This window comes from Peromyscus maniculatus, chromosome 4, assembly GCF_049852395.1.
Source record: "Peromyscus maniculatus bairdii isolate BWxNUB_F1_BW_parent chromosome 4, HU_Pman_BW_mat_3.1, whole genome shotgun sequence".
Classification (NCBI taxonomy): Eukaryota; Metazoa; Chordata; class Mammalia; order Rodentia; family Cricetidae; genus Peromyscus; species Peromyscus maniculatus.
This window is the reverse complement of record NC_134855.1, coordinates 36,926,286-36,953,395: the sequence shown is the minus strand read 5'-3', so window position 1 is coordinate 36,953,395 and position 27,110 is coordinate 36,926,286. Positions and strand designations below refer to the sequence as shown.

Sequence of the window (27,110 nt, the reverse complement as noted above, 5' to 3'; positions counted from 1 at the left end):
TCTTCTTCTTCTCCTCCTCCTCCTCCTCCTCCTCCTCCTCCTCCTCCTCCTCCTCCTCCTCCTCCTCCTCCTCCTCCTTCTTCGAGCCACTTGAATATGAGCCTTCTGGTTCTGTGAGCAATGGTAGGGAGACCCAGTTCAACTGAGGCACCAGCAAACTAAGGTCCTCCTTTCCCATTAGAGACCTTCATGTAGGCAGCTAAACAAAAATGAACATGCCAGACTTCTGAGATGGGTCAGCAGTGAGGGTACCTGCTACCAAGTCTGATGACCTGACTTCAGTGCTTCAAACTCACAGTGGGAGGAGGGACCCAATTCCTGGAAGGAATTCTTCTGACCTCTGCACTTGTGTCATGACATGAAATGGTAATAAATAGGAGATATATATATTAAAATACTCAAAGAAAAAATGCGAAACAAAGATGCTGTGTCTAGCAAGACTGTCCTTCTAAACTGATTTCGACCATCCCCATAGATGGCCCTATATTGAGAATGTACTAATACAACCCACAGAGCAACTAGCTTTGTGTGACATCAGAGCAAGAAAGGACAGTCAGACAAGGACAGTCAGACAAGGGCAGGGAACCACTCAGCAGCCCGCTTTGGAAAGCAGAGTGCTGAAGTTTGGATCTGGACGATTGCCCCCTAGCCCCCTCTGTTAAGGCCCGTTCCCAGAGGGCCACTGTTGCCCGGTGGTGGGCACACACCTTTGAAGGGGGTCATAGAGTTGTGGAGCTCCAGTCTTCTAACTTTCCTAGCTTCCTGGCCTCCTCCTGTGCTCCCCACCATGGCGCTGGCCCAGGCCCCAAGGCAATGGGGCCAGACCACTGTGGACTAAAAGCATGAGCCAAAAAAGTTTTTTTATCTCTCTTTAGAAGCTGATGATGTTAAATATTCATTGTGGCAACTGAAAGTTGATTAACATATAGCTCTTTACTCAGTGTCATCCTGGGATATCAAATGATCATTAACCATGAAGTGATTACAGATGATTACTAAATAGGAATTTGCTGTTACAAAAGGCTCTTTGAAGGTTTTTCCCAAAGTAAATAATCAGAAAATAAGACCCCCTTATATTCCTAACTCTAGGGCTCTCTCTCTGTCTCTGCTTCATCTGGATGAGAGTCTGAGAAGGGAGGAATCAGTCAGTCACATGCAAGAGCTCTCTCCACCCTGTCTTCTGACATGGGGCCTAGCTTTTACTCTCTCCCCGGGGCCACCACTTCCTCTGCATACCTGCTCTCCCGACTTTGTCCTCCCAGGGCCCCTCCCTGTGTAGCTTGTCACAGCTTTGCACGCCTGTGAAGGTGAACAGGGAGAATGAATAAACAGCATTGCCAGTACACGGCACTACCATAGACCAGGAGTCAGAAACTGCCCTGCTTTCCTATAGTTCGGTACATTTTTTAAATGGCGGGGGTGGGGTGGGGGAGGGGTGGGGGGGTGGGAGCAGTGAATGGATGCAGAAAAGCCAGTGATAAGAAGAACACATCCATTTGTAATAAAATGCTCAGTAAATTAGCAGTAGAAGGGAACTCCCTTCATATCATAAGGAACATGTGTGAAAACCCATGGCCAACACTGTGTTTATGATGCAAGACTAACTGGGTGCCCCTAAAATTGAGACACAGTGTGTGCATCTCATCTTGAAAGCAAAGAAAAAAGGACTTAGTAACTGAATTAGAGAACCGAGCAAAGACATTCACAGGCTTCCTTACTGTTGAGCACTGTGCTGCACATTCTACCCAGTGTAATGAAGAGGGAATAACAAGATCCAAAGATTGGAAAGGGAAAGAAAGTAAAGCTACCTTCCTTTGTTCGCATATGCCATGGTCCTGTCTATAAAAGATCCTAAGGAATACACATGCATGGGCTAGAATGAATCAACAAAAATCAACAAAATCAACAGAAAATTCCACTCACAACATTATTATTCACAACAATAAAAACGCAATATTTGTCCAAATATTTTCAAAGTCAATTTGAATCTATAGATTCAATATGATCCCTGTCAAAATCCCAGCAAGCATTGTTGTAGCAATTGATCATCTTAAAATGGAAACACAAGAGAAACAAGACTCCCAAAACCAATTTCTGTGGAAAGAACAGAGTAATTACAATATTTAATTGTAAATCTTACTATAAAGCTGCAACAATAAATACAATATTGGCATGATGCCCTGTAGATCAATGGGAAAGCAGGTCCAAAAATTAGCCCTTACATTGTGGTCAGTTCCTTTCAACAAAGATGCCAAGGCGGATCAATGGAGAGAGTCTTTTCAAGAAATGCTGTTGAGATGATGATATTGACTGTCCATATGCACAGCAATGAGCCCAATTCTTAACTCACACTGGACAGAAAAAATGCAATATCCACCACACACCTACATGTGAGAGCTGGGAATTGTAAGATTTCCAACAGGAGAGTAGAAAATCTTTGTGACCTTGATTTTGGCAAAACTTTCCTGGTTATGTCTCCAAAATCATGAGCTATAAAAAAGAAGTTAATAAATTAGGTTTTATCAAAATGACATCACTTTCCCTTCAGAAGACCGCAACAGACAAGTAAGAATGAAAAGACAAATGCAGGACTGTGGGAGGGGTGGGCACATTAAAAATAAGCCAAGCAACTCAACTGGAAAATGGGGAGGCAGAGGCTGGAGAGATTGTCCAGTGGTTAGAGCACTGACTGCTCTTGTGCAGGACCCGTTTGCTTTCCAGCACTGGTATGAGGGAGCTCACAACTGTCTGTGACTCCAGCTCCAGGTGATGTGACACATCAGGTTCTGAGGGCACAGGCACCGGGACACAATGCAAAGACAAACACACACACTTAAAAATAAAATCATTTTAAGTAGGATGTATTTTAATAAACATATCACTAGTCCAGTATTCAAGTGACCAGTAAGCACATGAAGATATTCTCAGCATCAGAGAAATCATAATTAAAACCACAATGGAGTACTGCAGAGTGGTTATAAACTCCTAATTAGAAAGTAAAATGGCAAAACTATTTTGAAAAATGATGTGATGGTTTCTTAAAAACATAAATGTAAGTTTATCATGTGACCTTTCAATTCTACTTTGGGAAAATCTATGTTATATAAGCATATACATAAAAAAATAATAATAGAAATTACTAGAGTGAAAACCTGGAGATAACCCAAGGATCCCTCAAATGATCATTGGCATAGTAGAATACTATTCTGCTATAAAAAGTGTGAGCTATGGATACATGCTAGATGGATAAACCTCTAAAACATGTTAAGAGGAAGCAAAGCCATGTAGAAAGGACACATGTGGTATGATGCCTATTACATAAAACTTCCACAAAGTTTAAAATCTATCATCAGTGATTACTCTTGGCCTGGTATGGAAGGACTGAGCAGGCTATGAGTGAAGGTTTTCTAGGGAGAGAAATATACCCAAACTGGAGAGTGATGATGTCTGTACAATGTATTTTTCTTAAAAAAAAAAAACAAAAAAACTACATAGTTATAATGGATACATTTTTGTTGAATAAAATTATGACTCAATAAAGCTATTACAAATAAAACCTTCTCAGTAATGACAAACACAACTTTAAAACTCCCTTATATGAACACAGTAAATCTGGAAGTAATTTTGTCATGATTGAAAAGCCTCCAAATGACATTTCATGGGATTTAGGTCTCATTTATTAAACATTAAAAAATACCAAAGAAAACTGATTCACATCAGGAAATCCAGGAATTTACTAGAGAAAAATATTAAACTACAAACATTGCATAATTGGTGAGTAGAATTTAAATTTTGGCATCTTCATGGGGAATATGAAGCCAATATTGTAACTTTTCCATGTCTGCTTCTGTTTTAGCTGTTTATGTTCATTAAAACAGGTATGGGAGAGAAGCTAATCTTGGGTTGAAAACCCTCCTGTTACCTGATCTCCTGCCAAGATTTACAAGATAACAGTCTCTATCACAAAGTCTTCCTAAAGTTTCTGTGAATTATCAACATTACTATACTTATCAATAATATGTATTTTCCTATGTGTTTATTTTTCTATATTTGCACTTTCCAACTTATATAGTAGTAGGATGACATTACCTTTAAAGAATTCACAGTAAGTGCTTTAGAAGTCATGTTGTTGTGTTTGATAATGGGCTTGTGTGGTGGGGCATGTTTGGTGTTCTAGCTTGCTTCTTGTTGCTGTGATAAAACACTAATTAAAATCAACTTGGTGAGACAAGAGTTTATTTCATCTTAAAAGTTACAGTTTATTATCTAGAGAAGGTAAGGCAAGAATTCGAGGTAGGTGCTTGAAGCAGAAATCATGGAGGAGTGCTGCTTACTGGCTTGCTCCTTCTAGCTTGCTCAGCACCCTTCTTATAAGCCCAGGCTTACCTGCTTAGGGATGGCACCTCCCACAGTGATCTATACCCTCCCACATTTATTACCAATTAAGAAAATGACTCACAGACACAGACACAAGTCAATCTGATCTAGGCATTTTTCATTTGAGGTTCCCTCTTCCTAGGTGACTGTGGGTTCTATCAAGGTGATAGCTGAAGTTAACTAGGACATTTAAACACCTCAGCTTTATTGGAATATCTGTAGATAAACTTTTATTTTCCTGTTTTCATTTTCTAAGGTTTTTTTTTCTAATTTTCTCTTTTGTGAGTCCCAAGAACTTGAGATAAGTCTCTAGTAAACTAAACTTTGATCTTACTCTTTTGCTTTCTGTTTGTCTTAATGAATGCTGAGATCTCCTGCCCTCACAGAGTCCCAGGTGAATCTCCAATTCACCCATCACTCACCATTACAGTGCATGTTCCCTCCTGAGGACAGTCAAGGTGCCTGCAGTGCTGCTAGGGAAAGTGGCCGTCTTTGGATCCATCCTCATGTTGTAAATGTGAAACAGAAACAACAAAAATACACAATGAAGTAAACCAGAAGATTTCTGCACAGAAGAGAGATGACAAAAGAGAGACCCTGACCCCACACAAAATTAGTGCATTTATGGCCAAATAGAAATCCTCATTTTAGGAATTCTCCTAGGAGCCCTGGCATTGCCTCTTCCTGTAAGTGGCCTGAGGTGACCTGTAAAGATGGTCACTACTCTCTTGACCCAGGAAATCCTACAAAATCATGCAAATCAAGAGATTCAAATCTTCCTGTTCACTTTAAGAACACACAAGAAACTGCCCAGGCTATCAAGGGTACCATATCCGAAAAGCCACCAAGTATCTAAAAGATGTCACTCTAAAGGAGCAATGTGTGTCGTTCCAGAGGTATAATGGTGGAGTGGGTAGGTGCACCCAGGCCAAACAGCGAGGCTGGATACAGGGCCGGTGGCCTAAAAGCAGTGCTGAATTTTGGCCGCACATGCTTAAAAACACAGAGAGTAATGCTGAACTGAAGGGGTTAGATGGGGGTTCTCTAGTCATTGAACACATCCAGTGAACACAGCACCTAAGATGCCCGATGAATTTACAGAGCGGGATTGACCCATACACGTGATTCCCCAGCCATGTTGAAAAGGAACAAACTGTTCGAAAGCTAGAAGGGGAGGTTGCTCAGAAGAAAAAGATATCCCAGAAGAAGCTGAAGGAACAAAAACCTATGGCATGGGAATAAATTCGGCACAAAATAAATGCAGATAAAAGTAAAAATAAATAAACAAATCCTCAAAATCCTGTTTCCAATGACTTAGTGTGTGGCTTTGGAAAAGTCATCTACCGTTTGCCTGGCCTCTGTCACCTGTCCATGGAATGAGTCTCTCTAAACTGCCCCACTTCTTCTAAGCGTTAGTTACTAACTTTGCAGCGTTATGTGACATCTGAACTTCAGCACAAGGATGCTACTGGACTTGAGGGGTTAAGGCTCAGGTCCCACTTCACACCAACCAGTCTCCTCTTCCTGCTGTGGGTCTGCAGCGGGCTTGACCACAGCTCGCCTCTGCTTGGAAAGGCCACACTGGTCTAATCAGCTTGCTCAGCTTCTCCTCAATCTCCTTCTTGCATTAAGAAGGACCGGTCTTGTCAGTCTTATTGTAGGAATGCACCATGGTTGTCTTGGTCACATATGCTTACATAAGATATTCTAATTTGATATTATTCGATTATTTGGTTTTTTAAATTACACAGCTTCGGGACTAGGAGGAACGTTAGAGACTATAAATTAAAACTGCCCAAATAACCAGTACCTCAGACTTTCTGCCCAATCTTTTTGAACTCGCTGATGGATGAAATAAATATTAGTGATGTTCCTGTTCGCTGCATGTTTATAGATGTCTGATTAAGTTTTCTGAGACTAAAATAGTATAAAATCTGAAATGTTTGTAAGAATTAAATTATTGGAGATAGCTCATCCCTGTTACCCCAGCACTTTGGAACAGTGTGTCAGGTGTGTCAGGTGGCAACTTTGAGACCAGCCTAGGCCTACGTAGATAGATGCTATCTTAAAACAAAAAAATTAAAAAGAAGGAAGAAATGAAGAACAACATTAGAAAACAATTATGCAAAGATCCTAAGAACTCTCCTCCATGTATCACTAAATGACTCCTTTGTGGATGCTTCTACACAGTACTATGCGGCTCTAGAGAGGAAAATAAATTGTTACTTTTTATATTTGGTCTTCAGGTTATTTTTGTGTTCTAGAAAATGAGTTGTAGCTTAGAGTACTTGTGTGCTTAAAGCTGCTAAGTTGTGTTTTCCATGGCTGGTGAAGAGCACCGAACCCCAAGCCAGGCAGTCTGGCTACGTCCCGGCGGGCTAGTCTCGCTTTTTGGGATCTCAGACAAAGCATTTCATCTTTCTGACCCTGTATTTACTGATCTTTAAATGGATTGGTCAGACTAAAATCATTTCTGGGCCCAGGTTAATTAGTGTGTCAAATGAAATACTGCATGACCTGACCCTAACTGTGTGGTTTTGGTTTTAGCAAGCATGCTGATCACGTTACTATAGCCCTCAAGTCTATTTTCACTTTGTTTTCCATTTTCTGCATAAGCTCTCTTCATCTAAACGTCTTCTTCCTTTTTCCTTTGTCCAAGATATACCTGACACATTTGCCTGTGTCCTGCCCTCCTTTCTGTAACTCTGTGGCCTTATCCTTACACAGGAGTATGTTTACTCCAAACAAAACAGGGGCTGGACAGATGGCTCAGTAGTTAAGAGTACTTGCTGCTCTTGCAGAGGACCCAAGTTTTCTTCTAGGCACCCGTGTCAGGTGACCCACAGCTGTCCAGAGCTCCAGCTTCAAGAGGTCTGACACCTCTTCTGGCCCCTGTGTGCAGCATATGCACACAGCGGCACACACATATACACATAAACGAAAACAATGAAAATAAAATTTTGTGGGGTCCCACCTCTAGACAAAAAACTATAGGCAACTAGTTATGCAGAGAAAGGGAGAAGTAGTCCCCCTAACTGGTTATCCAAGGCAAAGTAGTCAACTCTTAAAAAATATAAACACGAACAGCAAAACAAAACATACTCAGCAGGTTGTATTTATATATAATGTATATAACAATAATAAAGAAAAATTTATCAATTTGAGAGTGGATGGGCACAAGGGAAGGGTCTGAAGGAGGGGATCTGAGAGAAGAAGGAGAAAGTATTAAAACTAAATTTTATTTATTTATTTATTTATTTATTTATTTTTATTTTTTTGGTTTTTCGAGACAGGGTTTCTCTGTGTAACTTCACTAGCTGTCCTGGAACTCTCTTTGTAGACCGGACTGGCCACAAACTCAGAGATTCACCTGCATCTGCCTCCCAAGTGCTGGGATTAAAGGCATATGCCACCAGCACCTGGCATAATAACTAATCTTTAGTAAAGCAAAACTGCACTAAAATTTGTGAGCAAAGTTGGACAAGCCTATAATTCCCAGCACTGTGGAGGCTGAGGCAAGAGACACTTACTTAAGTTTGAGGCCAATCTGTATGTAGTCACTATGTCATAGTGAGTTATGGATAGCCTATGCTATGCAGAGAGACCCCTTCTCAAAAAATAAAAACAGAGAAATAGAAAGAGAGAGGGGGGGAGGAAGGAAGGAAGGAAGGAAGGAAGGAAGGAAGGAAGGAAGGAAGGAAGGAAGGAAGGAAGGAAGGAAGAGAGAGAAGGAAGGAAGGAAGGAAGGAAGGAAGGAAGGAAGGAAAGAGAAAGAAAGAAAGGAAGGAAAGAGAAAGAGAGAAAGAAAAAGAAAGAGAGAAAGAAAGAAAGGAAGGAAAAAAGAAAAGGAAACTACTAGGGGTTAACAGAGGGGAAGTGCCCTGCCAGTTTCCTGTTCAGACACTCTCACCTGAGAAGCATGTTCCTTCCAAGTGGGCAGAGGCTGGGTATGTGGGCCATGGAGGAGACAGCCTGGGGTTGCCTCCCTCATGTCCTTTCGCAGTTGAATCAGTTGGATCTGTTTCCTCACCTGCAAAGGGGAAGAAATCATCACCCAAATATCACTGTAGAAATTAAGTGAGGCTTGTGTAGATCCTCACAGGACGGTGATGACTTTGGTGCCGGTGAAGAAGATGGAGCTGGAGTGAGGGAGCAGCCTGGAACAGAGGATGCTGTGCTAGCTCTGAGGCCTCTGAAACAGCCTCCTGTGCCCTACCTTCTGCTGTTTCTCCCCATGTTCCTACCCTGGGGTGTACATATTGGGTCAAACTCTGAAGGAGGAAATTAGCATGATTTGTGGGTGATGTTCTTTTCATTTAATTTGAAGCTACCTACAGCAAAATTTTCTTGCAAGTAACTTTTTTTTTTTTTTTTTGGTTTTGTTTTCTACCATGCTTCCTAACTGGCATGCCATAATTATTATGCTCTAAGACATTAAAGGGGAAAAAAAGGCCCTGGAACAGTCCTTAGACAGCCATTTTATCTATCATTCCATTTGAAAAGCAGCGCACACAAAAATTTTTCTTAGCAAATGTTAATTGATGAAAACATTTCTGCACTAACATCTGAGGAAAGCAATATGTTCTTAGCTCTTTCAAAGCATAAAATAATCTAGCCACTCAGGAGAAAGCCAGTTATTTACTTTCTATGCAACCTTTGTTTTTTACACCAAGGCTCTTTCATTCTCCATCAAAGCAAGTTTTTAAAAGCTGTCCCCCACCCCCACACACTGCTTTTTTTTTTTAATAAGGGAAAGCCAGCTGAATTATTTAGTAAGGTGCCAAGTGGGCACAAAGACTACTTTCCACTTCAATATTTAAATACATGGGGGTTTTCAGGATAGTATTTACACACTTTCTAAAGTGTGCCATTATACCTAATGTTCTAAAGAATGAGCAAAACAAGTCACACACACACACACACACACACACACACACACACACACACACACACACAGAGCACAGGAAAAGATTGTCACTGACTGGTGTACCAGAGTTCTTTAGTTATTTATAGAATTACAATGTTGCGTGATCCTGTATCACGGGAGATCCTAAATCTGGATACATCAAGGAGAAGTTCACTTTTGTCAAACTCTCCCAGATGGAAACAAAGAAAAGAGTAAACACTATGATAAAGGGTCAGTTAGTACATAGATTTTATCATATAAATATTCTCTTGAAGCTGTAAAAAGAAATCCTACATCTCAACAAATGGAGAAATTAAAATTCTCAGGCTCTAAGATACCATACTGCAAAGAATTTTGTCTTTTAAAAAAAAGATCTGCATATTTTTATTCAAATATAAATGTAAGGGGGAGACATACTGCATAATAATAGTAAAAACAAGACTCCACAGAGGCAACTTACTGTAACTTATTGCTCAATCATTTAATTAAAGAAGTATCTTTATATTTTATTTATTTATTTTTGTTTTTTTTTAAGACAGGGCTAGCCCTGGCTGCCCTGGAACTCGCTCTGTAGACCAGGTTGGCCTTGAACTCAGTGATCCTCCTGCCTCTGCCTCCTGAGTGCTGGGGTTACAGGTATGTGTCATTATGCCTGGCAAGTATCATTTACATGCCTGAGAAGTATCATTTATATTAACATTTTTGATGTGATGCTCAGTTAAGACGTGCTATTGCAGCCGGTCCTGAGGCTCTACAAGTTTCTTTCATTCTGATGGCTGTTTAGACTTTTCTTCTTTCACATTGGTGCATTGGCAGCTCTGGAAATAAAAACCCCATTTCCACAGCCTCAGAGGAGCCATGCCGACAATCTCCTTGGTGTGTTCAAACACAGGACTGTATGTGACCTCACTGGGACTATAATGCTACCTCAAGATTTTGCTTTGGAGGAGAAGAGGATAAGGGCCTAAAGAGTCATGTAAACATGATCAAAGGACATTAGACATGTTTGGGAATTCCGCAATAAGACCCATTATTTTGTATAATTAATATACACAAATGAAAAACTATTTTGCTTGGGTTCTCTATGAAGTCAGTGGACTCTGTTCACACCGCCTAGACAGGCGGTTCTCATTGGATGTGTTGTACTTCTAAGACTCTTTATTCCTCTAAAGATCGACAGAACTGACTAATGTAATTATCTGGGCCTGAAATGTCCTCTTTGAACTTCTAAATAATTGAGTAATTAATTGAACAGATATTAGGCTAGTCAGATTTCTAGTCTTTCCAGAGTCCCTTTTGGTAATTTGTGTCATCTAGGCATTTATACATTTCATTCATGTTGCCAAATTTCTTGACATGAGTGTTTATATTTGGTAGTTGTGTGGTTTACCTTGAGTTATTTTACATTTTCGGTTGATATTTGTGCTTATTGTTAAAGTGAGCTTTTTTAGATCGTTCATGATTGGTCTTGCTTATGTTGTTTTGACAATCTCTACCTTTTGCAGTGTTTATGTAACTTACCTTTAACAAATATATCAATATTGTTGCAGTTAACCCTGTGTCTTACTTTTTAAAAACATATCACCTGCTTATTCTTTGTCTTTACTTTTTATTTCTCTTTTGAATTGAGCACCTTTATCCTATTTTATCTCTATTTTAAGAGATTCAGAATTACACTCTTGGTGGTTCCTCTATAATTTGTAATTTAATTTCTCTCAGTCTACAATAATATTTACCATAACTAATCTTTATCTACATATGATGTATCAATATATAATTTTCTTTGTAATATTATTTCCTCTTGAATAACTTTTAAAAAAACATTTTCTATGGTACAGGTCTTTTGAAACAATTCATGTTTGTCTTTTTAACATTTTATGATTTTAAATTACGTATGTGCTCATATGGATGTGCACACATGAGTGCAGATGCCCAAGGCAGCCAGAGGCTCACCCTGTGCCTGGAGGTGGAGCTACATCTGGTTATAAAGCTGCCTGGCTGGGGACTGGGAAGAGAACTTGGATCCTCTGCGAGAGTGGTGCTCTCCTAACCTCCAAGCCTCTCTCCAGCGCCTGGGTAGTAGTTCTTTTGGCGCACTTTACATAGTTTTTCTTTCACTACTCTTTTTTTTTTTTTTTTTCAATTTTCCATCTCATCTGATGAAATTCCCATTTCATAGACTAGTTTTTATCTCTTAAAAACTTCAACGATTCTTTATCTTTCTTTCCTCATTGTGTTAGTATTTTTTAAACCTTGGGAAGTTACAGCACTCATTACATCTGCTTTCAAGTTCTCTAGAAATAATCTTAATGCTTTTTCTATTTTCTGATTTTTATCCAGTATATTGGTCAATATTTTCTGATTCTTGGTGTTTTTAGTGCTTTTTGAATTCATAAAAGATATCCAGAATGTTATGTTTTTTGAATGTCTGGATATTTGTTGTTATTGTTGTTTTTATTTTTTGGAGACAAGGTTTCTTTGTGTATCCCTGACTTTCCTGGAACTCACTTGTAGACCAGGCTGGCCTCAAACTCACAAAGATTTGCCTGCTTCTGCGTTACAAGTTCTGAGATTAAAGGGATACACCACCAACACCTGGCAAGAAAATTCTGCCTATTTGGATAGCTGAAGTTTTTCTTTTTCTTTTATAAAGATTTTATTTTATATGCATTAGTGTTTTGTCTGTGTGGTGGTGTTGGATCCCCTGGAATTATAATTATTGACAGTTGTGAGCTGCAATGTGGGTGCTGGGAATTGAATCCGGGTCCTCTGGAAGATGAGCCAGTGCTCTTAAGCACTGAGCCACCTCTCCAGCCCCTTATTCTTTTTATTTTTATCTTCCATGTATATCTACATATTATGGGTATGCCTGTTGTCCACGGTGGTCAGAAGAGGGTGCTGGATCCCCTATTACAGATGATTGTGAGCAGCCTTGTGTGAGCTGGGAATTGAATCCTGGTCCTCTAGAGGACTAGTCAACCCTTCTAACTGCTGAGCCATCTCCAGTCTCCTCCACATTCTTTATAGTTAGTGTTGGTCCTGCCTCTAATCAGTGTTGACACTTATGGATAAAATTGTGGTTTGCTTTTAGATTTGATAGGATTCGCTGCCTGAGTAGTTTTTATTTTACTGAACGCTAGCCTTTTGAGTAAGGCGTAAACTTCTGGGGTCTCTGCTGATTGGGTGTGGTGAATAACAAAAACTTGCCATGCTGACCAGTAAGAAATCAAATAGTTCCCATCTCCATATAAACTCAAATAACTGCTCACCCCAGGGGGCACGTACTGTTTTCTTGATATACACAACTCCCAGAATTCAGCAAAGGCTCATAAAGAACCATATGTAGGTAGTGAATAGATCGAGTATATGTGTATATGGTAATGAAGGAAAGGGAGAAGAAACGAGCAGGAGTAGAAGGGACAGCAGGAGAGGAAGTGGGAAGGAAGGGCAGGGGGAAGGAAGGTCCGCAAACCGAGTCCCAGAGCTGATGCTCTGCCTTGCTCCCCGCTAATAAACGTTTGCTTCACAATTTCTGTCCTTAACCCTCTCTGCTCATCTCTGCCTCCTCAAGTCTATTAGGATTTGAAAACGACTTCTCTGTTGCAGGGTCTAGACCTTCTCACTGCAGAAATCCACGGCATCATGATTCACCCAGCTTGTTTCTTTCTCTTCAGTGACTAGGCATGTTCTCTCAGGTCACCAGTGTGTGATAACATGGGTTCATATTGTGTGTGCGAGCGCACACACAGCTAGGTGTTTACAGTGGAAGGGTTACATTGGTCCTTGATGTTCCATTGTGTCTAAAATCAGAAACCTGCTTAAATTCTCAATAGTGTCTTCACTGCCTTCATCTGTCTGAATGTCACTCCAGCAGTTCACAGTTGTGTGTATAAACGAGTGTCCATAGACACTTTTGCTTCCTTTTTGAAGATTCTTTTCTCCTGCTGGTTTCTAGACTATCATACTAATATGATCTCTTTTGCCATTTCTTTTACAAATCCTTTTCAGCTCACCATCCTTTACCTGGGAATTATATCTTGGAATTTTTCAAGGCTGAACTGTAAGTAAGCTGTAAGTACACTTTTTTATTTCATAGTCCCTCCTAAGAAATGCTACCCATAATACCCATAATGTCAGCCAGGGCCAGCAAACCTCTGTCCTGTCTTTCTCCTGCCTCAGCACATGTTTCTAAGGAAATTCAAAAGCAAGGTCATGAAATAACGGGACCCTCTTTGCTTCCCCAACACCTCCTTCCAAAATTCATCCTCCTCGAGGGCTTTGTTTCAATTAGCTGTTAGTGTTTTGCCCTTACATGGCTTGGATCCAGGGACCCTGACTTGGGAAGCTGATGGAATGAAATGATAAACACATAGAGAAGCTGTGACCAGGTGTGTAGCTAGAGTTTTTCTGGTCCTGCCTGGCCCACAGTCAGGACAAATCTCTCTAACCCGCCAGTCCCGCAGCAGCTCAGACCCAACCAAGTAAACACACAGAGACTTTGGAGAATTTCTCTCCAGCTCCCGCCAAGCCCGACAGCCCACTTATAAAATAAACACACAGACGCTTATATTATTTAAACTGTTTGGCCCAATGGCTCAGGCTTCTAGCTATCTAGTTCTTACATCTTAAATTAATCCATTTCTATAAATCTGTATCTTGCCACGTGGCTCATGGCTTACCGGCATCTTCACATGCTGCTTGTCATGGCGGTGGCTGGCAGTGTCTCCCTCCTCAGTCTTCCACTTCCCAGAATTCTCTCAATTCTCTTCTCTGTTAGTCCCGCCTATACTTCCTGCCTGGCCACCGGCCAATCAGTGTTTTATTTATTGACTAATCAGAGCAACTTGACATACAGACCATCCCACAGAACAGGTGACCTAGGCTCTCGGAAGGAGAAGCTGCAGCACCCAGAAGTTCAGAGTGTTTATTAAATACCATTGAACGGGAAGGCAGGGTTATTGTATACAACTGGACAAGGAGGTGAGATTATTACATACAGATAAACAAGGAGGCAGGGTTATTATATACATCTGGACAAGGAGGTGGGATTATTGCACACAGATAAACAAAGATGCAGGGTTATTGTATACAGCTGGACAAGGAGGTAGGGTTATTACATACAGATAAACAAGGAGGCAGGGTTATTGTATACAGATGGACAAGGAGGTAGGGTTATTACATACAGATAAACAAGGAGGCAAAGTTATTGTAAACAGCTGGATAAGGAGACCAGTTTAGCTAATCTAAGCAGGAGCAGTCTCTGTAGGTAGTGGACTTCAGACTGTATACATCTGGAGGGAGAAAGCGGTGGATATTTGCTGTAGACACTGTCGGCATTCCCATCTGGACCCAAGGAAGGCTTTGTCAGCCCTCTGAGCATTACCCAAGGCAGCTTTGCCCATCCCATGGCTCCAAGGCATTGGTCCTTGACATTGTGGTGCCCCTGTCAACAACGCAGGTTCACTCAGGACTCTACTGGCTCCCTACATCCCTCCTTCCTTATTTCTTAAATGTTCAGGATACAGCATCACATTTAAGTCTAGGGGAGTTCACTGCAGTGTTGGACATTGGACTGTAAGGATGACAGGAAGGAAGATCCTAGCAGCCTCTGTACCCAACAGAAACACATGAGGTTAGCAAGGTCAAGGGATTGATAAAGTTGCAGGAAGGATGTTCACTCAGCATTAACAAGAGCATAAGCTTATGCTTTTCTGGGATATGTAAGATTGGGCACGTCCATGTGATCATTATTGTGGGTCCAAATATCCAGAGGGTGGGTCCTAACTATTTCCCCAATTGTCCCATCTAAATCACAAGGCTGTAACCACCCAGAATAATTTAACAGAGCCCACTGGGATTCCAGGAGGTTAGAGAAATGCACTCCACCCCATGGGAGACTGGGAGACCAGCTCCAAAATGCTCCCACCTATTGAAGGGTTCTTGGGTGGAGGAGAGGGGAATGAGAAAATATCAGATAGATAGTCCTTATTGAGGAGAAAGATAGAGACACAGGATAACTTCAGGAGGGCCTGAATCATACCCACCAGCCCAGAGCTTTATTCAAAGGGGCTTTTTATAATATGCCAAGGGGACAGGCAAAAAACCTCCCCCTTGTAAGATCAAAGCACTCCATACAGCCAAGTGTAGCCAAACACCTGGTTAATATGCCTGTGGCCAAATGTCTCCGTACGCAGCCCTGCTGAGTAAAGCAAGCTCAGATTCTCTGACCATGAGTAAGGTCTCACTAGATAGCCTCTGTGGGCTTCCATGTTACCCCCTCCCCATCAACAAAATAAGACAAAACCAAAACAAAGACTGAGAGACTCGGTATAAACAGATATGGGAGCATGTGACCAAACCACTGGGAAAAGCTTAGGCCAGGAGACATCTCTCGCAGCTGCTTCTACCAGCACGGATACACTTATAAACACACCAGAAAAATGGCTGCTGGATTATTTGCATTGGGTTCTTAAAACCAAACCAAACCAACTAACCAACCAGACAAAAAGCTAACACTTAAAGTCACCAAGATTTCCCCCCTTTGGCTGTGTGCCTTTTCCCAAATGATTCCATTCTTCAGCGTTTGACCTTTTTCTTGCCCTCAATGCACCAAAGCTGCTGTGGCACTCTGGACTTCATGGCTTCTGGGCTCGCAGTCCCGGGCTCTGGCCAGACAGGCTCAAAGTGCGGGCTGCTGGACAGGGTCACCTTGCCCGGTGTCTGCTCCAGCACACACAGCTGGCCAGGCAGGCAGGCCTGCAGCCCAGCCTGGGCTTCACGACTGCACATCCCTCAACTGTGTGCTGCTTGTTTTCAGCCAAATGTAACATGAAAGCCATTAAATAGAAAGGAAAAAACAAAACAAAACCCAAAAAACAAAAAACCAAACCAAACCAAACAAAAAACCAAAAACCAACCAAACAGACAAACAAAAACTCCCGGCAACATGCTTAGGTCCCTTGGCCATGTATTTCCCCCTTGATTCTTCCTTCCTTCCTTCCTTCCTTCCTTCCTTCCTTCCTTCCTTCCTTCCTTCCTTCCTTCCTTCCTTCCTTCCTTCTCCTTTTTCTTTAAAATTTTTCTTTTCAGGTAGCCAAATTCTTTTCATTGCCCCACTGCCTGGAAAGCAAGGGCACCCCTCCCTAATACAGGCCAAGAACTGCTGAAGAGGCAATGAATGTCTCTGTCCATTTCTGTGATTTCTGTAATCTCCCCCAAAGCACCTCTGTTTGTCCCATAGTTTACAGCTGACACTTAGAACGTCACCCCCTCCTTTACCTTTATGTTTTTTTTTTTTTTTTTGGTTTTCCGAGACAGGGTTTCTCTGCGTAGCTTTGCGCCTTTCCTGGAACTCACTTGGTAGCCCAGGCTGGCCTCGAACTCACAGAGATCTGCCTGCCTCTGCCTCCCGAGTGCTGGGATTAAAGGCGTGCGCCACCACCGCCCGGCCTTACCTTTATGTTTGTCCTCCTTCAGTTGTCTGCTCCTCTCAGGAGCCTCTCTCACCTGAGTACTGGAAATTCCCTGTAGTCGGGTGTTCACTGTCTTGGTTCCTTTCGGGGTGCCATGTCCTGAATGGCTTCAGGTACTGACCTAACTGGGGCTTTGAGGGAATGAAAAAGGACAGACTCATAGACATACATACCAACAAGCTGAGATCCGGTGGTCTGGGTTCTCTGATGGAGGAGCCACAGCCCCCCAGAAGCTCAGTCTGTTTATTATATACAGCTGAACTGGGCAATGGGATTATTACAGAAAGATAAACAAGGAGGCCGCGTGGTCTCATACAGCTGAACAAGGAGTCGGGTTTAGCTAATCCAGGTCGATGCAGCACCTGTACAGTGCAGCATGTTCAGGCTGTCAGCACTGGGGGAAGAAAGCTATGGTGACAGCTTTTTCATGTACCGTCCACACATTTGCACATGGATCCAAGGAAGTCTCTGCCATCACTCTGAATCTTACCTGGGGGAAGACTTTGTCCCTCTAAGGGGCTGAGGCATTGGTCTTTGATATGGCCATGTCCTTGCCAACAATACACATTCACTCAGGACTCCACTCACTCCCTACCTGTTAGCTATCTAGTTGTACTTCTAAGAAACCACAGGGAGATTGGGATAGTTTCTGCTTACTCCTCTACACTCTCTTAGGAGTAGTAAGTCCTGTAGTTTTTCTTCTTAAAAGTCTTTGACTCCATTTCTCATCATTGTCACTAAAATGTAATCTCACATCTATCCCCTCTAATAATACTCAAATATGTTCTTTCCAAAGTGAAGATCTGGGCATGCTACTTCCTTAAATCTACATGATGGAGTCTCTTGATTTTAGAATAGATTCTAATCCTAAGACCCGAAGGACTCTGAGTTTGGCGATTAACTACCCCTCTTGCTCTTCTGTGGACACAATATTCTTGACCCTTCCTCCAGCCCTGCTAATGTACCTCCAGTTCAGTTTAAATGCCTGTTTCTGCTTGCACATGAATCTCTGAACATGCAATTTTGTTAGCATGAAATGCCATTTTCATCTTCAAATCATGCACACCACTTCCAAGAATTAAACTCATCTTTTTCTCTTTTTAAATACAGGATTGTATGTAATTGTGTAAAACTGTTAATGCTACTTTGTATAGGCAGACTTTCTCTGTGTCCCAGCAGCCACTCCCAAATAACCACACAGAGATGTATTTTTAATTATAAATGCTTGGCTTATAGCTCAGGCTTGTTACTAACTAGCTCTTACATTTTAAATTAACCCATATTTTTTTTATTTATGCTCTGCCATGTGGTGGTACCTTTCTTTTTTTTTGGTATGGCAAGTTATCTTGCTTTTCTTTGAGTCTCCTTCAGACTCTCCTCCTTCTTCCCAGCATTCTCTTAATCTGGCTGTCCTACCTAAACTTATCCTGCCTAGCTATAGACCAGTCAGCTTCTTTATTAAACCAATCACAGTGACATATATTCACACCATGTAAAGGAATATTCTACGACTTTGTTCTCAGTAAAACTCAGACTTTCAGCACTAGGCACTATTTATATACTAGTAATATTTTTGAATGCATGAAGAAGTAAAATACTCAATGATTACCTTAAAAAACAAAATCATGAGCATAATAGATTCAAGTGAAAATATTTGACTACTTTATTAAGGACCTAATGCGTATAATCACTTCATATATTCTGAATGACAGTTTTTTATGATCTCATTGTGAGAGAAAATTACTGTTTATTTTGAAGAACATGAGTAAAATATTCACCTTATGGTTTCTGTTTATAATTTGTCTTTTAGGTGAAAAAAAGACTACTTTCAAAATATTTCAGCTTTAAACCATATACATATGTATTTTCACAAAGGATAAAAATAGCAACCAGTGTTTAATAAGGGAAGGGGCATGTAAAGGTAATTGTAACAACTATCCCCTTTCATGAACACATTTTTGATGTATCTTGTTGATATATCTTGATATAATCAATATAATTGGGTGGCTTTTCTGTTGTTTGTTACTTCACATGCCCCTAGTACTGTGCTCAGTGCTTTAAAGTATCACCAATATGTAAGACAATATTCAGGTATTATGCACTCTATTCTACAAATGTGAGAGCCTGAGACTGTAATTCTCTACAAATATTAGAACAGTTGAGATCAAGTCAATTATCATTTCTTACCATATTGTGATAAAAGTAGATATTAATACTAAGAAAACTTTGTAAACTATATAACTTCATGAAAACCGAACAATATGCTCTGAGCAAATAGTATAAACGTGAAAAGATTATGAAGAAAAATTTTAAATTTTCTTAAAATTAATGAAAATGGCTTGGCAATGGTGATATACACCTTTAATCCTAGCACTCAAGGGGCAGAGTGGTTCTCTGAGACAGGCAGACTGCTGAGTTCAAGGCTAGCCTAGTCTACAGAGTGAGTTCTAGGACAGCAGGACTACACAGAGAAACCTTATCTCAAAAAAAAAAAAAACATTAAAAAGTATAATAATGAAACTGGAAACATACCCACACCTCTGGGGCAAGCCAAAAGCAGCAGTAGGAGAGATGCATACAGCAGCCACCATGTAGACCACTAAATCAGAGCATCAACTGTATGAACTGTCAACTACCTCAGCTAACTAGGAGAGCCATAGAAACCAAACCTAGAATAATAGGAGGGAAAGTGAAGATCAGCACACATAGAGACTTTTAAAGGTATAAACGGGTAATTAAATGAGAAGTCTGCTTTTCTAAGACAATACAATTGACAAACCCTTAGCTAAAGTAACAACAACAAGTGACTTAAATAAAGTGAGAGACAAGAATGGAGTCAGTACAACTGATAACCAAGAAACTGAACAGATTATAAAGGATTATCATGAACTGTGGACCAAAATTTGAGGACCTAAAAATCAACAAACTTTTGACATGTTAACCTTTAGCAAGATTGAATTTTTGGAGGTACAGAGACTGGCCAATAGGGAATAATGAGACAGAGCGAGCAATGAAGAGGCCCTCCCTCACTAAATAAAGGCCTATTCACAGAACATTGCACACTCGTGTGAAATTTCTAAGTAGACAAACAATATCTAAGATGGCTCTACTACTGAGTTATCCCAGAGATTCTGAAATGGTTTAGACTGATTTCCAGGAGAGAATTTCTTTGGAATTCACTCTAAAAACCCAGTGTTAGATTAACACTAAGAATGCTAAATGACACACGAAAAAGAGGAAATCACAGGTGAATATCACCAGTGAACCTAGATGTAAAAATGCTAGCAGATGGAGCCGAGAGATGGCTCAGTGAGTAAGATCGCTTGCTACTCTCACAAAGGATCCAGAATTGGTTCCTGGAACACACTTGGCAGCTCACAAGCACCTGTAACTCCTGTTACAGGAATTCAAGACCATCTTCTGGCTCCTGCAGACACCAAGCATGCATGTGGTACACAGACATATATGTAAGCAAAACACTCAAGCACACAAAACAAAATAAAATCTTCAAAAAAATGCTAGCAACTTGGATCCAGCAGCACATTAGAAAGAATAGTATAGCATTTTCAAGTGATACTGAAGCCAGTAATGCAAGGATGGTTCAACGTATAAAGTCAATAGCCATGACGTGCCACACCTAAAGAAGGTTTCTAAGACAGGGAATAAGGAAAAGGCACCCACTTTCACTCACCCCTCTCCGTCAACACAGCCCTCAAAGCCCACGCTGGAGCAACAAGGCCAAAGAAATATGATAAAGTTTTCCAACTTGAAAAGGAGACATAAACTGGTAATTTGCAAATGACATGAATGTATGTAGAGAAAATCCAAAAGCTCCTTCCAAAACCTCTTGGAATGGTAGTGAACCTAGTAAAGTGACAGGAAAGAAGTTCATAGAAAAATCAGCTGCATTCATACTTAACTATCCAGTAATAAATTATCCAGAATAAAATCACAAAATAACCTTATTTACAATAACTATAAAACTATAAAAAAATACTACCTAGCAATGAATTTAAATAGCTTTGGAAATCTCCACAGTGAAAATATAGGACATTTATTCTAAGAGATTAGATGAACTATCCCCCAAATAAAATGATATCCCATGTTCATGGGTCAAAATAAATACCATTAAAATAGCCAGATCACCTAAGGAGATCTACAGATTGAAGGCAGCTCCATCAAAATACTGAAAGGAAAAAAAAGCTTGGCTGGCTGCTGGTGGTGGTGGTGCATGCACACTTTTAATCCCAGCACTCAAGAGGTAGAGGATCTCTGTGAGTTGGAGGTCAGCCTGGTCCACACAGAGAGAGTTCCAGGATAGCCAGGGCTACACAGAGAAACCCTGTCTCAAATAACCACAAAAAAGGCTCAAATTTCTTCTAATACTAAATAGCCAAAGTGATCTTGAGACAACACAACAAACAAGGCATTGCAGTGCTAACTGGAAAGTGTGATCCACACCATGGTAGTGTAAGAAGTGTGCCATGGGCAGAAAAGCAGCCTCACAGACCAGAGGAATGGACCCCAGAGCCCAGAAGTACCTCCTCTATCTCCAGCTGACTGGTCTTCCACAAAGGTGCCCAGAACACACACTGGGGAAAGGATAGCATCTGAGAAGTAGTGCTGGGGAAACTGGGTAGGTACCTGCAGAAGATCGAAACTACATCCCCATCTCTCATCACATAAAAAAAAAAAAAATCAAAACAGATGACATCTTGAATATAAAATCCAAAACTGGAACCATTGGAGGAAGTGATGAGGATTTTGTTGGCAAGACTAAAGCAAGGCCAACAAAGGCAAAGCAGACAAGTGAGATGTCATCACCTAAAAACATGCACCCCAAAGGAAACAAGACCTGGCGCAGACACCTGCCGAGTCGGCAGAGCATTTGCTGGCTGTATCACAGTTGAAGAACAGATTGACGACGTGGTGTCTATACGTGGTGGAATACTATGTAGACTCTGTAAGAGCTCAGATAACTCTAGAAAAAAAATCATCAGCAGTGAGAACAGCAGAAACCAACCAAATAACCAGATTGAAAAACAGGCAGTAGACCTAAATAGACAGCTCTTCAAAGCAGACACACAATAGCTATGTGGAAATGTTCACCGTCACATGGAAACCCAAGTCAAAACCACAATGAGACATCATCTCATGCAGTTCAAATGACTGTTCTCCAGACCAAAGATAAGTGCTGCTTCAAATGCCAAGAAAAGGCAACTATTAACACCTCAGGTAGAAATATAAAATTAGTACCACCACTATGGAAAATGGAGGAGCTTGGGGAAGTTTCTCCCCAAATTAAAAGTAAATTTTCTACCTCATCCAGCAGCCTCACTGGTGGATATATGGCCAACCAGAAATGAAGTCAGCATGGTCAACGAGGCTTCTCCAACAGACACACTGACTGCAGCACTCTTCACTATAGCCAAGTGCAGACAAGCAAGTGCCCATCAGCAGATGAACAGCCTAAAACTGTGTTATAGAGACACGGCACAATACTACGCAGCCTTGAAAAGTATGAAATGTTGTCACTTATGACAATGAGGATGGAAGTAGAAGTTGTTCAGTAAGTACAGAAAGAAAAACCACCACATGACCTCTCCTATGTGGAATCTTGGAAATGATATTTTCACACATGTCACAAGTGGAATAGCAGTTACCAGAATAGAGCGGTAGAGGGAGAAGTAGTGAGAGGCTTGTTAGTGGGCATTATGTTATAGAAAGGAGAAATATGGTTTTGTGTTATATAAGACATAATATATATTTTTTAAAATGAGAAATTATGTGTGCATGTTTTCATTAAAAAAATTTTGAGACTATTACACACACACACACACACAGAAAGATTTGAACATTAAACAATGTATACATGCACCAGATTTCACATAGTTCTCCATAAATACATGAAATGTTCTTATGTCAATTAATAAAGAAAAGGAGTCGAGGAAATGGTTCAAATGGTAAAGTGCTTGTCCTGTAGGCATGAGTACCTGAATTTAGTTTCCACAACCCATGTTAAAAAAACAAAAACAAAAACAAAAAACAAATCCAGGAATGGTGCCATGTGCTTGTGATCCGTGTGGTGAGGAGGCAGAGGCAGGCAGATCCTTGAGGTTTGTTTGCCAGCCAGCCTAACCAAACTGGTGAGTTGGATGCCAGTGAGACACTTGTCTCGCCAAAACAGGGTGGGGGCTCCTGAGGAATAGCATGGTTAGCCCCTGGCCTTCACGCACGTGTGCACAAATGTGTACACACATTCATGTGCACACATACACACAAATTAGAAAATGTGATGCATGCACACGATGGAACTGTTAAGAAAAGTGCAATCTTGACTTTTGCAGGGATATTAATAGAACTGGAAATCATCATGCAAAATGAAATAGGGCCATTTCAGGGAGACGGACACCATATTTCACACTCAGAACATCAATTTTAAAATATTTGTGTCTGGGGATCATGAAACTAAAAAGGGGACAGAGAGAAGCAAGGAAGAGATCTCGCTGGAGGTGGGAAGCAGAGGGTGATGGCTTAGTGTAAAAGGAAAGGGGCGCTAGTGGGGAAGAAAGGGAACCAGCCCCCGGGGGCGGGGCGGGGGGGGGATGGGCAGAAGAGAGCTGTCAGGGAGGAAGTCAGTGGGGGCGGGAACCTGACCCTGACGGCAGGAACTGATGTGGAAGTGAGGAAGAAATGCTGCCTACTGGCTTGCCCTTTCATGGCTTACTCAGCCGTCCTTCATAGAGTACCCAGGACCACCAGCCCAGGGGTGCTCCCACTGAAATGAGCTGAACCCTTTCCTGTCTCAGTCAGAAAAACACAAAAATGCCCCACAGATTCACCTACAGGCTGTAGATGTAGCCAACCATCTTATTAAATAAGAAACACAGAACCAATGCAAAGAAGAAAGCCAAGAGGTCAGAGCTAAGAGCTAAAACCTTACCCTTCCTCCTGCAGTGGTCCTACCTCTCCGAACCAGAGCTACTTCCTATGTTAAAGTCTTTATATAGACTTTCTGTTCTGCCTTCTCATTGGTTGTAAACCCAACCACATGACCACCTCATCACGGCCTGTCTGTATAGACCTCCAGGTTTTCTATTGATTGGTATTGAGATTAAAGGCATGTGTATCCAATATTGGCTGTATCCCTGAACACACAGAGACTTACCTAGCTCTGCCTACCAAGTGCTGGGATTACAAGCGTACGCCACTACTGCCCTGCTTTCCTATGGCTTGCTAATAGCTCTGACCCCTGGGCAACTTTATTTATTAACATACAAATAACATTTTAATATAAATAAAATATTACCATAACAGGCCAATCCTATTCGGGGCATTTTTCTCAAGATTCCTTCTTCCCAGATGACCCTAGCTTGTATCAAGTTGATATAAAACTAGCCAGCACAGTATGCTAACCTAAAATATTATAATCAGAGGAAAATGTTGAGCGCCGTAGTCATCAAGTAACTTGTCAGAATCCAGGAGATTTCAAAGTCTGTTTGCTTTCTGCTCATCCCCATGAGCCACTTCCTCATTTTATCCTGAGAAAGTGAAAGTTGACTGTACACTTGTCTTTCCTTTGCCCCTTTCCTATGACATCACACTCAGTTTCAGTGTTTAAGTACATCTGCAGCTGCAGCCAGCATGTGCCATCAAACCCAAGCACGGGGTACTCTTGCCTTTTAAAAAAACAATCTCTTCAACATCAATGACCCGTTCTTAATATAGCCTTCCCATAGTAATTAAATTTTCATAGAGCTGTTTGATGACTTTATTATTAGTTCTTTGGAAATCGATAGAATTATTTTGATCCTTGCTTATTTGCAAATCCTAAAACCTAAGCAATGTAGCCTGTTAGCTCAATTAGAACATGGTCTTGGTATCGACCACCACGCGATTCTAATAACGGCTTGTATAAAATCCCTGATGAAAGCCCTACCTGATACTTCTCACTCAAGTTTGGGTGACTTCTCTAGTTGCATCAAGCAACACAAAAGAAAAGTTTTGTTATGGTGCATCTATAATCGCTCCAGAATGAAGAGCAAACGAAAGAGGTGTTGTCCTAACACACTTTCCATTTAACCTTCCACAAGAGTGTGTGGGGGTGGGGTGGGGGAGTGCACATGTACTGTGTTTGTGAGCTCAGGGACTCAGGTGGAGGTCAGAGGAGGACCTTGGGGGGTTAGTGCTCCCCTTCTGCTTTCTATTTGTTTGAGACAGGGTCTATTGTGTAGTGGATGCTTACACCAGGCTTGCTGACCCCCCCAGTTTCTGCCCATTCTGTCACCACCTTCAGTTTCCTTATAGGAATACTGGCATTTCAGACACACGCCCTACCTCACTCAGCTAAATGTGGGTTCTGGAAGCCACATGCGGGTCCTTTGGCTTCTGTGGGAACTGCTTTGCTCCCTGAGCCCTCCTTAGTCCCTTTTGATTTTCTAACAGTTAAAAATGTGTTTCCCGAGCCGGGCGGTGGTGGCGCACGCCTTTAATCCCAGCACTCAGGAGGCAGAGCCAGGCGGATCTCTGTGAGTTCGAGGCCAACCTGGGCTACCAAGTGAGTCCCAGGAAAAGAGCAAAGCTACACAGAGAAACCTTGTCTCAAAAAAACCGAGAAAAAAAAAAAGTAAAAATGTGTTTCCCCCCTTTAGCATGCTTGTATGCATTCACTCAGTTGTTTGTTAGCAAGCATTTATGAAATAGTTCCTACTTGCAAGTCTTTCTGGAAGATACAGTGAGTAAGCTAGACAGAATATATAAATTCTCTTGTAGTGGGGAAAAGACAAAAATCCAATAGAATACTGAGAAATGCTGATAAAAGTGTAAGAGGTTTGTCCAATAAACAGTTTGGACGCAGATAATGCTATTATTTTTTTGGACAGGATTGTCACCTAAGGTCTTTTGGTAGACATGACATTTGGACCAAGACTTTGTGAGAGCCACCAGCCATTTGAAAGCCACTCTCTAGATACCTGCACAAGTTGTAGGGGCAAAAGTGAATGCAGGAGCATCCTGGGAAGAATGAAGGCAGGGAATGAGTGGGGCAAGAGGCAGAACCCAGACACCAGAACCCAGAGGGTTTCAGATTAACCGAACGTCGCCATCACTTTCTTTGAAAGGCCGTTGCTGACGTTACAGTTGCCTTCCAGTTAATTGTAGCTCATGGATGCTATTCGGCCTCAGAGAAAAGCCGTGTATTATCATAAAATTGTAGAACTGAGAGATCCCTTGGAGATTACCGAGCCCAACCCTTTCATTTTAGGGACAAAATGAGAATTTGAGCCTGAAATGGCTAAGTGGCCTGTAGGAGGTTACTCAGTAGGGCAAAACAGCTAGGCTTTGAGCGTTAATAGTACAGGGTCCAGTGTTCTTCCCAGAAAACCATTTGTTTGTTTTCTCTTTTCTTTCTTTCTTTTTCTTTTTTCTTTTTTTGTTTTTCCGAAACAGGGTTTCTCTGTGTAACAGCTCTGGCTGTCCTGGAGCTCAATTTGTAGATCAGACTGGCCTCAAACTCACAGAGATCCACCTGTGTCTACCTCCTGAGTGCCGGGATTAAAGGCGTGCGCCACCACCTCTCAGCTAGAAAACCACTTTTTAGGAAACCATTTCCACTCTTTCTTAAAGTCATAGTACTCTATGGCATGTCTGCTTCCCATTTGACTTTAAAGAAAACCAACTAACTGCAATTTACCCAACATTTAAGCAGAACTAATTGTTTCTGGTTTGGATTATGTATGACCTTTCCTTTTGTTTTAATTTTTATCTACTTGGTGCCCCCCCACACACACCCGTGGTTCTGGGAATCGAACTCAAGGTTGTGCAATTGATAAATACAAAATTAAGACTAAGATATGGTTTACAGATGGTATGGAGGCTCAAGCGTGGGTCATCCATGCTGTAGAGTTCCTCGAAGGATGGGCTCTTCCAACACACTTGAAAAATAGTGGGGATGTTGTATTTGCATGGGTCAGATTTGAGAAGATATGATGAGTTTTTTTCTCCTTGTTCATGTTTCCAGTTTTGAAAAATGATTACACTGTATTTATATAATGAAATATTTTAGATGTTATCCCTAATTCATTGACACTATTTTACTCTTAAAGCAAGTTGGAACTCTGTGTTTTGTGGGAATGGATTGTTTCACGTTATAATGTCGTTGTTGTTGCTGCTATCTACACAATGCTCTAGAAGTTTCCCTGCTTCCTCTACATAACTTGACCTGTATCAATGTATGACTTTTAGTCCAGGTCATACTGCCTCTATCCTTGTAACAACCTTGTTCTTCTCGGCCTCTTCTTTCACAGTTCTTTTGAAATTTCCTACTTGTTCATTATACCTCATTTTCACTAAGACTA

At 41.2% G+C, this 27,110-nt stretch overlaps 1 protein-coding gene across 12 annotated transcripts in view; it reads left to right on the top strand.

Annotated features, from left to right (window-relative positions):
• Positions 1 to 27,110, top strand: part of Ccdc148 (coiled-coil domain containing 148) — a 284,674-nt gene that overhangs the window by 5,940 nt on the left and 251,624 nt on the right. For 5 of the 12 annotated variants that reach the window (XM_042275316.2, XM_076569534.1, XM_076569530.1 and 2 more), the window contains exon 2: positions 13,292 to 13,354. The exons of 5 other annotated variants lie outside the window; for them this stretch is intronic. The gene's annotated coding sequence lies outside the window, so the exon portion shown is untranslated. The remainder of the gene's footprint in view (positions 1 to 13,291; positions 13,355 to 27,110) is intronic. 2 more of the 12 variants (XM_076569536.1, XM_076569532.1) reach the window with 1 other exon arrangement.